The following is a 16,866-nucleotide window of genomic DNA, read 5'->3' on the forward strand; positions in this document are numbered from 1 at the left end:
CCTAGCTCTAATGGCTACCTTTCTCTTAGCATACCTAGAATACAACATAATAGGGAGTAAAATCAGTGTCTGTCCCTGCAAGCCTTGGTTTGGGCTTGGTTCTTCTTCATCCTGCTTGGAGGTCTGGGTTGTACAGAAGGAAGCACTCACAGAGGAGAGTGTGGCAACCCCAGGGGACCGAGAGCTAGCCACGGCCATCGCACTGTCTCCTTGGGGGCTGAAACAGGAGTTCCTATTGTTGCCCGTTTATCACTATCATTTCTACCAGGTTCTTTGGGGAAAGTTACCAGGAGCAGCAGCCATACTCCTATGTCCCAGCTGGAGGAGACAGTGGCAGTCCGGTGCCCAGACTGAGGGGTCCAGAGGGGGGAACCTGCACTGGGGTTCAGAGACCAACATGGAGAGGAAGTGGGGGGCCGAGGTGATGAGAGGGAACCTCGGGAGAACATACGCACCAACCCCTCATTTCAGAGGCGGAGAAACTGAGGCCCAGGGAGAGGGTATGACCTGCCAGAGGTCACTTAGCTCAATGTGGTGGAGCCTGCACCAAGATTCCCACCAAGACACCCCATCGACCATAGGCTGCTGACATGCCCACCTCAGGTGCCTCCCCAGTACCCCCAAATACACCCTGTCAGCAATCTGACTTGGGGTTGCATTTGAGCACCTCACTAAGAAGACTGGCTGCCAGAGAGAATGTGCCCCTCTTTCTCAGGTGGCTAGATTCTCAGAGTAGAGCCATAAAAACTATTAAAATTAACTCTATTTTCTCATACAACTAGAGACTCATCTACAGTCATACACATCATCATGGTACTTGAGCCAATTAGGTTTTCTCCAGAATTCTATTCCGCAGCAGAGGTGTAGCAATATTGCCCAGCAAGCTCCTCGTTGCTTATCCTGAAAGCTTGAAGTGCCCTGGGTGGCTATACACATGTACAAATATTTCACCCACAAATGACACTGTTATTTCTTGTGTCCTTTGAGGCACCTTGTTTAACTAAATATACTCGAAAGACTTGAGAAAAAATCAACCGGTCGTTCACATCAATCCATCTTTGCCAGCTGACTGTTTTTTAGGAAATGCTTTTATCTCACATGCTTTAAATAAATTCTTATCACAGCCTTGGAGTTACTGATTTAACTCATTCAAATCAGGGAGACAGCCACCACGTGGCCCAAGCAGTCGAACCAGTCTTCATTGTGAAATAAAACAACTGAACTGACTCGTTTTCTGATGGAACGAGTCTGACTTCATTTTTTCAGCTTAAATACATGTGTTACTTCGTGGCTGTACAAGGACGCCACTTCTTGCTGAGTCTGAAATAGGCGGGAAGCAAGTAAGAAGCTTTGGGCAGATGAGGGGAGCGCAGAGCTTCAAGCCTTACCGCAGATTTGTCACGTGGGAGATGTAGGCTCTGCCACTGGCGGAACTGCTCACGGACAGTTTGCTTTGGCTTCATAGGACCCTTTCTGAAAAACTGCATTCTTTGAAAATAAGTCAGGAGATGGAAAAATCATGAACAAAGACTGTCAAAACTTGCACCACTCCATCCTAACAGCATAGATGCTCCTTGACTTATATGGAGTTACTTCCCAATAAACACACTGTAAGTTGAAAACAGTAAGTCAAAATTAATGCACCTATCCTATCAGACATCCTGGCTTCACAGCCCATTGTACCGTGGCGTGTGACCCCCCCCCCATGATTACTTTGAAATCAATTATTGTGTCTTAGGAGAAACAAAGAGACTGATTTTTTTTAGTTTAGTTTAGTTTTTGTGGTACTGGGGATGGAACCCAAAAACATTCTAGCTTAGCATTACACCCCTAGCCCAACTTTATTTCTTATTTGGAAACAAGTTCTCACCAGGTTGATGAGCGTCTCACTATTTGCTGAGGCTGTCCTTGGACCTGCAATCCTCCTGTTTCAGCCTTCCAAATACTGAGATTAAAGGCATAGGCCACCGTGCCCAGCAAGACTGATTTTTAAATATGCATCTTGTGTAGCAGTCCAGTGGACAACAGGGCTGAGGGCCTCAGTTTGAATGAGCCAGGGGAGAGGCCCCTTTACTTAAGAATCTCCTGGAGCCTCAGCTAGAGGTTCAAGAGAATCCCAGCTTGTAAAGACCTGCATCCAGTTACCTAAGACTCTGCAAAGTCGTCCCTGATTTTTATTTTTAATGAAATTTGACAAAGTATATACATGAAGGCTCCTGTAGAATGGCCTTAATTTGTGCTTAGGAATGCATAATTTTATCAGGGTCTTTCTAATTAGATATTGTACAATAGAATAAGAAGCAAACACTACTTGTTCCATGGCAACCACGGCCTTTTGGACCTCACTATCTTTGAGATAACTAAGGTTTCCATAGACACACATATCACATGAGATTGTTGAACTCCACATCCAAAAAGAAAAAGGGGAATTTCACAATTGGCTTTCCCCTGTTTTTAAGGGTGAGTGTATGAGCGTGTGTTTTGTTCTCTTCTTTTTAGATTGCTTCTTGAATTTGGGTTGTTTTTCCTCATCCTTTATCTGAACTGCAAATTGTGGGTATTGAAGGTTTCATAATCTAATAACATCAGTGCTTAAACTGGTATTGGGTATAAAGTGCTTATCTTTTTCTTTCTTTCTTTCTTTCTTTTTATTTATTTATATTTATTTATTTATTTATTTTTTGCAGTCCTGGAGGTGGAACCCAGAGTCATTCTACCTCCAAGATATACCCCCAGCCCTGTTTTTTATTCTTTATTTTGAAACCGGGTCTCACTGAGTTGCAGAGGGCCTCACTAAGTAGCTGAGGGTGTCCGCGAACCGTGATCCCCCAGGTCTCAGCCTCCCGAATGCTGGGATTACAAGCGTGCGCCACCATGCCCGACTAGTGTTTATCTTTTGAGGGAAGTAAAAATGAATCAGTATGGTGGGCACTTTCTGCTTAAGGGCTGGAGAAAGGTTTTCTGGGCATGTGGCCTGTGTTTCAGGGGAGAGTATCCTGATGTGGCAGTGCGTGGACTAGGAACAAGCTTCTGGGGGGAAGGAGGCTGCTCTCGGTCATCTCTGCAGCCCCACATCCAGCATTGTCAGGTACACACTAGGTGCTCAGCAATGAATTCTCTGCTTGTTAGCTAATCACAGACAGAAAATGGCAGTCAGTGTTCGATAAACATTAGGAAAAGTCCCTACAAAGGGCACCTTCAGTTTTGGATCAGAAGCAAGATGCCCATGGAAGCAGATGGGTTTTAGAAATGTGCAGGGGTGAGGCTGGTCAGGTTCACACAGCAGCAGGAAGTGGAGGGTTGGGGCTGAACCAACTGTGCCTGGCCTGCCTTAAAGCATTCAATCCAAGATCTTCAGAAGTACTAAATAAACCGAACAGAGCGTACTAATTTGCATTTCTGCCTAGACTAATGTGGAGAGCTAATTTCATTACCGTGTTTTTTTTTTCCAGTGAGAGATGGCCAAATCCCAATCAGATTAAAACGTATTCCTACCAAGTACCAGTTTTAAACTGACACCTATGTAGAGATATCGCTCATTCCTCTACTAACCAGTAAGACTTTGGGCTAGGCTACCCCTGTGCTTGAAGGTGGAGGCACCATGCTTGATGTTACAAGCAGTGGTGTCAGATGGAAGACCATTTGTAATGTCCAGCAAAGACAGCCTAGTAGAAAACTCAGAAAAGTGGCCTAAACATAAAGAGCAAAGGTCAGTGGAAGGCAAGAGCCTGCGCACTTGTGGACCGCTGCTAGGCACGCAAGCTGCAAGTCATCATTTTAAACATTGCTGCCAACCACTGCCTTCACCCACTCCTCTGTTCCCTGGAGTGATCCTCTGGTGTGCTGATCAACTGCCACCCACCGAAAGCCTGAGTGGTATGTAAACATTTCTCCTACTGGTCCTCTTGAACCACAAAATGGTTGCTGTAAGAACTTTTAGCCCAAGGATCTTCTCTTGAAACTCAAGGATTCAAATATTCATAGAGATTGTGCCCAAGGCACAACAGGGCGAAGGCTGAATTTGGGAAACTATATGTTTTGCCTTGTTCATTTCATTGATTTCGTTTAACTGTATGATTGCAGTTGTTAGGCACAGACTCATGATTGCAATTGTTAGGCAAAGACTCATGATGAATCCATTTTATGTGGCAATAAGGTGTGCAGCCTTTTAATATTGAGAGAGTATTAAGACCATTTTAAGAGGCGAAAAGAGAAAGCCGGGCATGGTGGTGCATGCTTATAATCCCACCAATTTGGGAGGCTGAGACAAGAGTATCACGGTTTAAGGACAGCCTCAGCTACTTAGTGAGGCCCCTTGCAACCTATAAGACCCTGTTTCAAAATAAAGAATAAAAATAGGGCTGGGGTATAGCTTGGAAATAGAATGCCCCTGAGTTCCATCCCCATGCCCCCCCCCCACACACACACACAAAGAGGTGAAGAGAGATATTGATATGTGGTGGGTAGGTATAGTAACATAGGTTAATTATCTCCACGTATGCAATGAAAGTCATTGTAGAAGAGCAGAGATCACACCATTCCTCGAATACAGAATATCCTCTTCTACATCGCACAAGGAGTATTTGAGGTATTGTCTTATTTATCGTCATATGGTCCCTGAGAGATAGGGAGGAGCAGTCATAAAACAAACCAACTATTCATCACGTTACAGGGGAGTGAAACCCTTTTTCAAAATAATAAGAAATAGGGCGGGGAGTGCAGCTCAGAGGTAGAATGCCCCTGAGTTCAATCCCTAGTACTGCAAAAGATTAGATAGATAGATAGATAGATAGATAGATAGATAGATAGATAATATTACATATAATAATGTTATATATATTACTTATATATAAATATAAATTTAGACATATATATGTCTAAATTTTATAGTTTCTTTTTTTTTTTTTTTTGGCAGGTCTGGGGATGGAACCCAGGGACATTTGACCTCCGAGCTACACCCCCTGCCCTATTTTTTATTCTTTATTTTGAAACCGGGTCTCACTGAGTTGCAGAGGGCATCACTCAGTAGCTGAGGCTGTCCACGAACCGCGATCCTCCAGTTCTCAGCCTCCCGAATGCTGGGATTACAAGCGTGCGCCACCACGCCCGGCTTCATATTTTCTTTAGATGCAATTATAGTCACTCTTGTAAATAGAACCAGTAAGAGGACTCACGGTGTGCATCTCTCCAGTGAAGCAAGGAACTGGAATAAGAATCTGAGACTCCCCTGGGCATACTAAAGATTATGTATTTTAGAATGTTGCAAAAGGCAGATGGATGTGGCGCACATGCCTGTAATCCAGTACTTGGGAGGCTGAAACAGAAGAATTGCAGATTTGAGGCCAGCCTCAGTAACTTAGACCCTCGCCGAATTAGTAAAAAAAAATAGGGCTGGGGGTGTAGTTCAGAGATAGTAGGCCCCTGGGTTCAATTTCCACAACCAAAAATAAAAAAATAATTCAAAAAGCCAGAGCAAGCCGGGCGTGGAGGCACACGCTTGTAATCCCCACTGTTGGGAGGCGGAGACAGGAGGATCGCGCAGGTTCAAGGCCAGCCTCGCTGGCTTAAGAGACTCTGTTTCCAAATAAAAAAGTATAATAGGTCTGGGAGTGGAGCCCGGAGGTAGAAGGGTTTCCAGGAACCCCAGTACCACCACCAGGAAAAAAAAAAAAAAAAAACAGAGCAAAAGGCAACACAGGGAAGCATGGCACTAATACCATGTACCTGCAGAGACGAGGCATTGATCTCGAACTGCCGGCACTGGTTCTGCAAACACCCGGAGGGGTTTCCGTCCTTGCAGGTGGCAGCCCCTTTGCTCAGTGATGGCCTTCGTGATGGTAGAACCGGTGGTGGTTGGGCATTTCCTAATGGCTACACTTGACCTGGTCTTATCCAGTCAGGGTCCAGAGATTCAGGTTCATCTCTAAACAATATTTCAGGTCTTTTAACTGAGAATTTGGGGAAGGCAGATCTCTCTTCTCACATTGGCAAAAAGAAGCAAAGTCGTCGTGTAGACATGACTGCACATAGGTAACATTTAACTATAATCTGAAAGCAGACACAGGAAGAACTGTGGTAATGCTGGGTCAGAAGACCGCAGGTGTTAATTTCTAGTTCCTCCTGTTGGGCTGTGGCGAGTCCAGCTTGGCTCCCACCCGAGACTCCTTCTTTGCTGCTGCACCGGTCCCTCACACCCTCTTCTGTGTCCTTTCCTGGTACAAGCCATTTTGATCAGACCGTTGACTACTCGGACACCAAGCTTATACCTAATTACAGGGGAATCTCTGTCTCACCAGCCAAGGCTGCCAAAAGACTCTCTCGCAGATCTCAGCCACTCTCTGGCCTTTGTGCTTCTTGGGAAATCTTGGAAAATGCCGAAGGACTAGTTTTTCCTCGGGAAGTAGAATGATTTAGAAAAATGTATCTTCTCCATGCTGTGGCTATCAGGATTTCATAAGGCCCGCTGGCTTTGGATAGATGAAGAGCAGCTTTCAGACACAATGTCTCCTCCATTTAGTGAACCATGGACTATCTCCTGTATCAAACTTTCAGAGTACAGCATCTCTGTATTGGGAAGAAAGAACTCTGGAGGCTGGTTGGTGATCTGTTATTTATCTTCTTAAAACCCATCACATGGGGTTATGGTAGCTCAGCTGTCTCTTTGGGGTCTAGCTCAGGGGGTTTTGTTTTGTTTGGGTAGTGGTGCTGATGATTGAACCCAGGGGCCTTCTATCTCTGAACTACATCCCAAGCTCTATTTTATTTTTTTTATTTTGAAACAGTCTCACTAAGTTGCAGAGCGCCTCACTAAGTAGCTGAGACTAGCCATGTACCTGCGATCCTCCTGTCTCAGCCTCCCAAGTACTGGGATCACAAGCAAATACACCCCACTCCAGCTCAGGTTCTTTTTGGTCCTTCAGCTCACTTGCATAGATTTGGGGGTTTTTTCTAATTATACTTTTTTGTTTGTTTGTTTGTTTGTTAGAGGTCTATACACTCTGAAACCATATTTTACTGATCAAGTAAAGCATGGCCTGATTCATATATATTGTACATAACATTTCTTACAAATTAATTTGGGTTTAGTCATACATTGGGAAAATCAGCTTTTAAAAGGATTAGATTATGTGGAATACATGGTGCCCTAGAAAGATGGTGATATATTAACATTCTTCCGATAATATTATATGGAATCACAATGGGTTATCAATTGTTAGATTCAACAACTTATTTCTGGAAAATAGAATTCCTTTGCCAGGTTTATGTACATGAGAGAAATAACTAAGAATATAACTCTTGAATATAATTATAATGATACATTATTATTATAACAACAATAACAAAGTCCTCAAGTTACTTTTCTCAACTCTGGAAAGAGACTGAACTTGGGAACTTGGTTTCTTTTCTTTTTTTTGTTTTTTCTTTTTCCCCCAAAGCTGCTGTTCTCAGAATAGTAGACTATATGCAATCTTGGGCTTAGTCTGCTTAGAAAGTGAGCATTTCCCCAGTAGGGTAACTGTTGGCTCTTGAGAATGAACCTTTCATTTCTTTCATCTAATGGTTTTATAGCATGCTATGTACTATTTGCAATGAATTTCATCATCTTTTCACTAATCATTCAGAGATAACAATTTGGTGGTGAAAATTAGCTATTTTTTCCCAGTGTGGGAAAAGAGACTATGCAAAACGGCAAAAGTAGACTCCTCCACTCCCCTATAGACGTTCTGCCAATCCAAAGTGCAAGGAGCCAGGAGAGGGGTAGGATTGTCCTCGTGATTATATTTATATGGAAAGAAATGGAAATTTATTTCTTTCTACCGATGTTTTATATCCATAATTTTGTGGGGCTCATAAAAGAGAAAGACAACCCTCCCCAGAAGAAGCCCTGTAGGTCAGAGTAAAATAAACTATAAGAGAATTCCTCAGCATCCTCTCCATGGCCAAAGGCTGATACTGTAAGAGTGCTGAATACAGCACAGGTCGGAGTCTAGGAGCCGAGAAGAGACCTGGTTGCATTGGGATGTGGCCCCTGGTGCTACAGAAGTGTGTGAGCCGGACCACCAAAGAGAATCGGGTTGGCATTCTGTTTGGGGCCCTGCACTTCCACATAAACAAGAAAGCCCTGGGGAAATGTTGAGCTCAGAGCAATAACATAGACCTTCCTTCAGAGAGACAACCACAGGGGAAGGAATTGTTTACTCCTCAAGAACTTATGAAACTTCGTATGTAAAGTATAGCCATATTTTTGTCATTACTTGATTTAACACTCCAGGAACTTAGCCCAAGCCAGCTGTGATTTTCAAGCTGTCCGGCTCATTAACATTCCCCTTTCCCTTCGGACTCCCTTCTACCATTACCGGCGGTTGCCCAGCTTATTGTCCCTCTACTTAGTCTCCATGTAATGCTGGAATGTGACTTTTCAGTGTTCCCAGAATGATTCTTCTTAATGGCACATTTTGTATGTAAAAAAAAAAGTAAAAGTTCACTGTAGAAAGTTTGGAAAATTCTGAAGAGCACATGACATAATAATTCTACTTTCAGTAGGTTTTGCCAGCGCTAACACTTTAGTGATATAAAACTGGTGTTATCTTTTAAGCATTCAGACAAATCCTTACAGACACCAAGAGCTGCAGGGGGTCACCGGAAGCCCAGATCTGAGGTGTCCTTGAGGACCAGGCCACGTCCTCTCTGCCTCGGTTCCCTGGCAGCAGGCCCAGCGCCTGGGGCACAGGGGGTGCCCAGTGCACCACCGACCTGGGTTTTCAGAGGAAGAAGAAGGCCACAATTAGAATGAGTCCTAGCTAAGAGGGTACGTTTCTGTCTCTCAAACAGAACCTACAAAATCTATTTCTCAGTTATAACCTTTTTTTCAAAAAGTCCAAAAAGTAGTTCTTAAGGTGATTTGGGGGCCTGGGCTCCAAGAGGAGGATTCTCAGACTCTGCCTGGAGATGAGCTGGCTTGTCCTTCAGAAGAGGCCTTTGTCTGCCCAGGCTAAGGCCACACCATCTTCCTTGAGCACTTGATTCCAGGTGGGGCGGAGTGTGAGGGCCAGCAGAGGGCCAGCAGTGCTCGGCGCACAATCCTCCTGCACCACCAGGGCCTGTGCATGGGCCAAATGTCCCTGCCTGGAGCAGCGCCCATAAACAGATTACGGAACCGCCATTCGTTAATCCCAAAACAGTTTTCAGTCATTTAATTAGAAAATTCATCTTATTTTGCCTCCAGGCCCTGTGGCCTTATTGCATTTACACATATTTCAAAATGTTTAAGTAGTGACCAGATAACATTAATGACTATATTAGATAGGCAAATGCTTTTAAACAAAAAATAATAAACGTGCTTGTGTATATACGGTCTTTAAAAAATGTTAATTCCGTCTGGAGCCAAACAGGTAATTTTCCCTTCAGCATTTCTCCAGCGGGTGGAAGACAGGTCGGCTGGGAGCGCAGTCGGCTTGTCTGCAGGCCGGCTTGACTTACATACCAGGCCACAGTTTCTTCAGACAGCGAGATGATCTGATTGGCGGGCGTCCAGAGCATGCTCACAAGGGCCCCTTTGATGAAAGGGTTCTTGGTCAGTACTGTACCAAAAGCAGCCTGCCACCCTCCTTTCAAAGATACCCATTTAGAGTAATTCCCAGAAAGGGAAAAAACAGCGAGAAAAAGAGAGGATGGGGGGAGGTGAGGGAGACAGGGCTGAACTACAGGATTACCGCAAGAATAATTATGCTCCCTGGCATGGGGAGAGGGGGGAAAGTTATTACAAGTAAACTGCTGGATGTTGAAGTAGCTGGTTGGCAACTCTGCAGGAACATAAGGAATGTGCAATTAAGCTCATTAAAACATCATCATTATGTTTATCAATCTTTTTCCAAAAGAGGTAGGGCGGAGCAGTGCGCTAGGCACGACTGCATTATGGCTCCCGCAGATAAAGATCCTCGCTACCTTAGCAGCCTCTCTCAGCAAACACAGTCGGCCATTCAGTTCCATGCAGCCTTTACAGTTGGGCAGGCTGGCTCCCAGGAACACTGGAGCTGTGCCTGGGCTCTGGGGGGGGGGGGGGGCGTCCAGGAGGCTGGCTCCTAGCGGTGGGCTCGCCTCCTTCTGACCTGATGCTGATCAGAAGAGCCAGCCTCTATCGAGCACCTACGACATGCTCACCATGGGTGCTCAGGAAAATTCTATACATGATGTGCACTCCAGCAGCGGGACGTCATTAGCTTGGTGACAGAGGCGAGACCTAAACGTTCCTGCACACGGGCAACAAATGTTTGTTAAGAGGCAGCCTTGTGCAGGTGCACTGCTAATGCTGTGGGCTCGGGGGTGGCCAGAGGGACACCGTGGCCACTCTCCCCGTGCAGTATGGGATGGTCAGTCAAGTCTTCAGTCCTCCAAGGGGCCTGGGAAGAACGAGGTTGAGGTGCGTCTCGCCTCACATTTGCTTTCATTCTTGCTTGGTTGCTCTGATTTTTAAATGGCATTTTTAATCGGAAAATTATTTGAGTGTCTTGTTGAAAGCCAACCACATACCGAAAAAATTAAAAGTAAATAAAAATCACATGTAATCTGACCACCCAAAAATACCCACTCTAACATTCAGACATATTCCTATCCAATGTTTTTTTTTTTTTGCTACTTACAAAATCATATAAATAGAATTGTTGTTTACTTGTTCTACTTGACATAATGTGAACATTTTCCATATCATTAAGTGTACTTCAGACCATTGTTTAGAATGTCTGCACTTAAACCAATTTTTCTTTTTCTTTTTGGTGCTGGAGATCAAACCCAGGGCCTCACGCATGTTAGGCATGTGTTCTACCACCGAGCCACGCCCCCCAACCTGAGTTTAATCTTATACTGCTGAACTTTTTATTTTTTTTTTACAATTTTTTACTATTATAAATAATATGTTTCTGTGCATCTTTCTATGTAAGGATGGTTACTTATTTCACTTCCCTACAATTATTTGCAAATAGCATTTATTCAATACCTACCTGTAAAATAAGAGAGAAGTGACATAATTTGAAGCAGAGTATAACTGTGAGACCCATACTGTAGCTGAATCAATCCAAAAAGCTAGATGTTCCCCAGGGATTAGAAGAGTGGGAGGCCCACAGAGGAGGCAGGGCTTGAACCAGGTGGTCCAGCCTTCAGTCCTGTGTTACTGGAGCCCCGAGCTTAGACTTTCTCTTGAGCATCCATAAGGACCACCTTTTTCTCCACCAGCTCAGCCCTGGCAGCCTCCATCACCCACTGGGCATCTCAAGTTCATGTTCAGTGATCCGCAGACATTTCACCTGGGTGCAGATTTAAAAGACAGATTCCTGGCCCCCATCCCAGACCAGCTCTGTGAGAACCTATGGGGCAGGATCCAACAATATGCATTTTTAAAAATGCACCTCAAGGCAATTCTGGAGCAAGGTGTACCAGACGCAACGCTGGAGGAAGAAGCCCGGTAGCAGTGCGATGCTGGGGCCCAGGGGTGGAGAGCAAGGGCGTGGGCAGAGAGAGATGTGACGTAGAGCCGGGCTGGCTACTCTCTACCGTGTGGCCCTGGGCACATCACTTTGCTTACTAAGTCCGCCTTTTCTAAAAGGAAAATGATCGTAGAAGAGCCTGTGCAGATTGAATGAGCACCACTGTTCAGTACGTGTTTTTGGTAGTTGTTGTTATTATATATATATATATATATATATATATATATATATATATATATATATATAATTTCTCTCTAAAACCTGAGCTCCAGGAGGCAGCTCCCTTAGCCTCTCATCTGGGCTGCAGCTGAGCTCACCAGTAAGACCCTGTTTTGTTCAAAATGCCTCTGAGATGAGTCTCCTGCCTGGTCTCCTCCCTGGCATTCAGCTCCCAGCCCTCCCTGCTCCTGCCAGCCACCCGAGGGGAGCTGTGTGGTGGCATCTGATTGGTAGAAATGCATCCTTGGTTGGGAGCCAAGTTAAGCTAAAGTGGGAGGGTAGGAGAAGCCCGAGGCAGGCTGCTGCGGAGAGGTGTGGCTGGACAAACTCCAGGACCCTCCGGGCTGGAGGAAGCAGCTTGAGCTCTCATTCCTGGCTTGATCAAGGTAGTGTAAAAACGGACCCCAAAGGTCTTCAGATGGAAAACTAGGTTTTAGGTTTCACTTATTAACTGTAGTTAAAGCCAAAGGCTCATTCCACTCGAATCGAATGGAGGGATTGCTTTCCTCCCACTGTTGAAGTATCGAGTTTTGAGCTGCTGATAAACTTCATAAAATCCATTTCCTATTCCCCGAGTGTATCGGGCTGGTTCACACACTGCCGCGCCAACATCCAGTGACGCCGCGTTAGAAAGCGTCGTTATTGGAAACAACAGACACAGCCCAGCTGCAGAACATTCTCAAGAAGGCATCTCTCTTCCCCCACCTCGAGCTTGCAAGGGGCCGCTGATGCTCAGGGATCCTCCTGGTCACCGTCAAACACAGAGTATGAAGGGGTTTGTTTTGGTGGCTCCAGAAGCTGATTCAGAGGCACTGCTCCAGAGGCTACCAGCTGTTCCCACAAGCCCTACCCCTACTGCCCCATTCCTGCCAAAGGCCCAGGGACCTCTGCCCCTGCATCCCGAGGCTGCCCAGGTCATTAGACTCAGGGCCTGACCGACCCCAGTATCCTCAGCAACGGTGACTGAATGTGGATGCTGTAACCACACCACAAGAATAAAGATAAAAAAGTTGCACTTCTAAGAAGTGCCGGAGCCACCTGGCATACCACTTGGGTAATACTCGAGCCGCCTCGGCCCCTGTTGTAAAGAGCCAGGAATAAAAAGGAGGGGTGGCAAAGGTACAAACAAGGGAGACTGCGCACAAGTCCACACCAAGAAAGAGAGTCTAGGAAGGCGAAGGTGGATGTTGGAACAATTTCAAACTATCCCGTCCTATTCTAAAATGTGAAAGCGTGGTGTCGAGACTCATCACAGGGAGTTACATTTGCGGTATGTTGATTACTGGTGTGTGTGTTGGGGCGGGGACAGAGGTGAGATTTTATTTTAAGAAAAGGCAAAAAATTGGAAGCGATCCAGACATTTGTTGATCCTTGATATTCAGCTCATGTTCAATTTAAGAATGCAGAAATAGGACATAACCCCCTTCTTTGTCAGCCCTCTTCTGTTTTAGTGGTAATGAAACCAATTATACGCATGAGCATTAAGGGTTTTTTGTTTTTTTTTTTTATTTACTTGTTTGTTTTGAGACTACATCTCCCTGAGTTACCTAAGCTGGGCTCAAATTCACAATCTCCCAGCCCTAGCTTCGCATTCTTATCTTTTTTAAGGCCAAGAAAAATTTAAAGTCAACCCCTTACTTAAACCTAGGCAGACCACAACTGTATGTCTTAAGGAATCTGTTGCTTTTTAACAAAGGGATTGTGAGATCTTTGCTCCTCTGTAAGGTAAAAAAACTAGACAGTCACAATGCCATGCCTGCGTTTGCTGAAAGGCTCACCCTGAGATTGTGAGGCTTATCTCCAGGTGTGATCGACCAGGGCCTCTTAAACAGAGCTGTCTTAACAACACAGATCCTCGGGTGAGATGTGTTTTAATTTCGGTCTAACAGCTTTCAGATTACCCCTCAGACTGTATCATCAGGCTTTTGTACAAACAAGAAGCTTACACAAAACTCCCATTATAATGGTGGCTTGAAATGGGGGGGGGGGGGCTTGTTTGGTTGAGTTACGATTGAATGAGGAACCCATAAGGGCTTTCTGTCCTTAAACTGAAGAGTTTTGTCTTACTCTCACAAATAATGCCACATTTTCTTTTAAAAAAAAATGTTTACACAACCCGATGTTATTCTTAATGCCAATGCAATGTGTTACCTCTGAGTTGAAATCCAGTTTTAATCCCATAAGCTAGAAAAATAAGTTCGATTCTACACAATTGAGTTTCGAAACTGTTGATCCTGTTGTTTTATTGCTTACCACTGCTTGAGAGAGCAGAGAGAGTGAGAGCTATCTATAATACCTGTATCTGTACGCATGTAACAGTTTCATGGCTATAAGAAACTATCTTACTTTTTTTTCTGAATATCTACTTTGTGATCTTAGTAAACTCTTCCAGTGAACTGAGTGAGGTGCTAGTGCCCATAGAGCATCTTCAGCCTTTCTCTCCAAAGAAATTAAAATTAAATAGCTCTTCTTTGACAGTTTTTGCAGTGGGCGCATTCTAGTTTTGTTTTCTAGATTTTATTCCAAGGCTTTGTTGAGTAAAACAGACTAGAATGTTTCGGTGCTGGTAGATAAGTTCTTTTGGCCACGGGGTGGCCAAACGCTGGTTCTGAGTTGCTGCAGGTCCTGTTTCCTGCAGCTACCTTCTCTGCATTTGACTGGAAAGGATGCTGGAGCCAGCGTTCAGATGCAGCCCTGTAGCTGCAGGGTCTAAAGGGCCGACTCCAAACTGTGACATCAGAGGTGAAGTTGTACAAAACTAGGCTGCGAACTTTTTCTCCTGAATTTTCGGAAAGCAGAGAGCAATCCAGAAAGCGGAAGACAAAGAGAGATTTCTACAGATTGCAATGTGAGGCCTAGTTAAGGCTTCTTATAGAGAATTTGAAATTACTTTGGCCCTATGTGAGGAATTAAGTGCTTTTCAAGTTTGCCAAATTCACCTTTAAATGTAGTTAGGTCCTGCAAGTATATTTGGGCAAGAGATTTGAATTAGGATATTATAACTTCAACAGAACTAATTTTAATCAGCTAATTTGGCATTTTTAAAAGTCCACAGGTCATTGTAATTATGCGAGGGATAATCAGTCATTAGCTTCAGTATTCCAATTTCTCATTAATATCTACCCGGAAGAGAGTTGTTGAAGACGAGGCTATCATCATTGCCTGAAAATGAACATTTTCGCTTGAAATCGTAGCTTATTTTCCCTCCCAGCCTGCCTCCAGAATTGACTTAAGTGCTGGGCCAGCCGGGACAGCAGCTCCTTTTGGGTATCAGAGCCGTGCCTCGCACACACATAAAGGATCAAGACATTTAAGCCTCCATGATCCAGCTCAGCCCAACCCAAAGATCTGGGGCAAGTCTAGTTTAAAAGAGTAAGTCACAGCTAGAGGATGTTTTTGCAGAGCCTCAGTTTCTGCCTTTCGGCACCAAAATCCCTATACCCAGACACCCCCGCAGCCTGGCACCAGCTTAGGCGCCCATGTGCAGCACCACATTGGCAGGTAATAAATGAGTATCTGAGCTCGTGCCCTCTTGGTAGACCTAGCTTGTGCCGTGGCCTTTGCCACAAACCTCACAACAAACATGATTTTCTACCCCCTCCCCAAGGTGAGGGGGTTGAATTCTCTTTCTGCCCGTTTGTACTAAGATCATGTGACCCTGCTTCACAGTGCTAAGATGGAGACTCCGTTGCCTCGTGGTGGTTAGGACGCTGCCTCTCTGAGTTAGGAGACTTTACACCTCTGCGCTTGGGAGTTTGACGTTTCACACTGATGTAAATCCTCTCCATTTGGAACCTACCGTATGCACAAGCCTCATCTCAATATAGCTCTCTACGGTTTTTTTTATTAAAATATGCCACAAGGTCATGCGGCCTTTGACCTTCAGCCTCACCCTTTTACCACCTACTGCCATGTGACACCTGGAACGTGATTAAACTGGGTGCCCAGCGGAGGCTGGCACCGGGCCTTTAGGTTCGCCAGTCTCCATCGGTTTATCCCTTCTATTCATGCCACGGCACTCTTTCTGGAAGACAGCACAAGAGCTTGTGTGGCTTCAAGAAGAAAGAAAGAGGGATGTGAGGGGAAGATTTGAGGTAGTTTCAGTGGTGCCTGCAGCGGCCACAGCTCTGCCTTCCCCGGGCGTCACTTGGAGTTCCCAGTAGACCGAGGCTCAGCCCGCAGCACCGGCGAACTCCGCTCCCCACCCATCGGGACGGCACCCTCTGGAATCCGTAGCTGAGATGAGGGCGCTTTCCTCGGCCATGCCAGCAATCCCTGGATGCAGAGTGCGCCTGTGCCATCAGTAACCAACTACTTAATCCCACTCAGCGCCTGTAGCACTTGATGTGTCCATTGTCGTTGTAGCCAGCTGCAGGCAATTCTTGATTGTCTGTGGGAATGGATACAACTTGTGGCGTGGTTAATCCAAAACAGTGAATAATGCAGGAGCCGTGTTTTGAGAATTATCTCTAGTTGGTTGTGTTTGTACAGAAATGCTTTACTACCCTGATTACGTTTTGCTTCAGCTAAACTTGGTGTTTAAGATGTTATCTAAAAATTGTTATATTATACAGAGTAACGTACTGAAAACATAGAAGATGTTAGGATATAAGGATCACATTAAAAACTATATTCACATCATTAATAGTCCTTTGGCCGAATATATGTATAGATGTTTTTCTCTGCACATATCCATGAATAATACATGTTATGTTTTGTTTTGTGGTACTGAGAATTGAACTCAGGGTCATTCTACCTCTGCACTACACCCCCGCCCCTATTGTATGTATGTATGTATGTATGTATGTATGTATGTATATATGTATATAGTGGTACTCGGGTTGAACTCAGGGTCATTCTACCTCTAGCTATGCCCTCAGCCCTATTTTTATTTTTATTTTGAAACAGGGTCTTGCTACTTGCTGAGGCTGTCCTCTAACCTTTGATCTGCCTGTCTCAGCTTCCCAATTACTGGGGTTACAAGTGTGTACCACCATGCCCGGTTTTTATTTATTTTGAAACAGGATCTCACTAAGCTGCTGAGGCTAGCCACAAACCTGTGATTCTCCTGTCTCAGCCTCCCAACAAGTACTAGAATTACAGGCGTGCGCAATCATGCCTGGGTTAAATATTTTAATTAAGTCGATGCTTTTCATTCTGCTAAATA

This window comes from Muscardinus avellanarius (assembly GCF_963383645.1).
Source record: "Muscardinus avellanarius genome assembly, chromosome: 4".
Lineage (NCBI taxonomy): Eukaryota > Metazoa > Chordata > Mammalia > Rodentia > Gliridae > Muscardinus > Muscardinus avellanarius.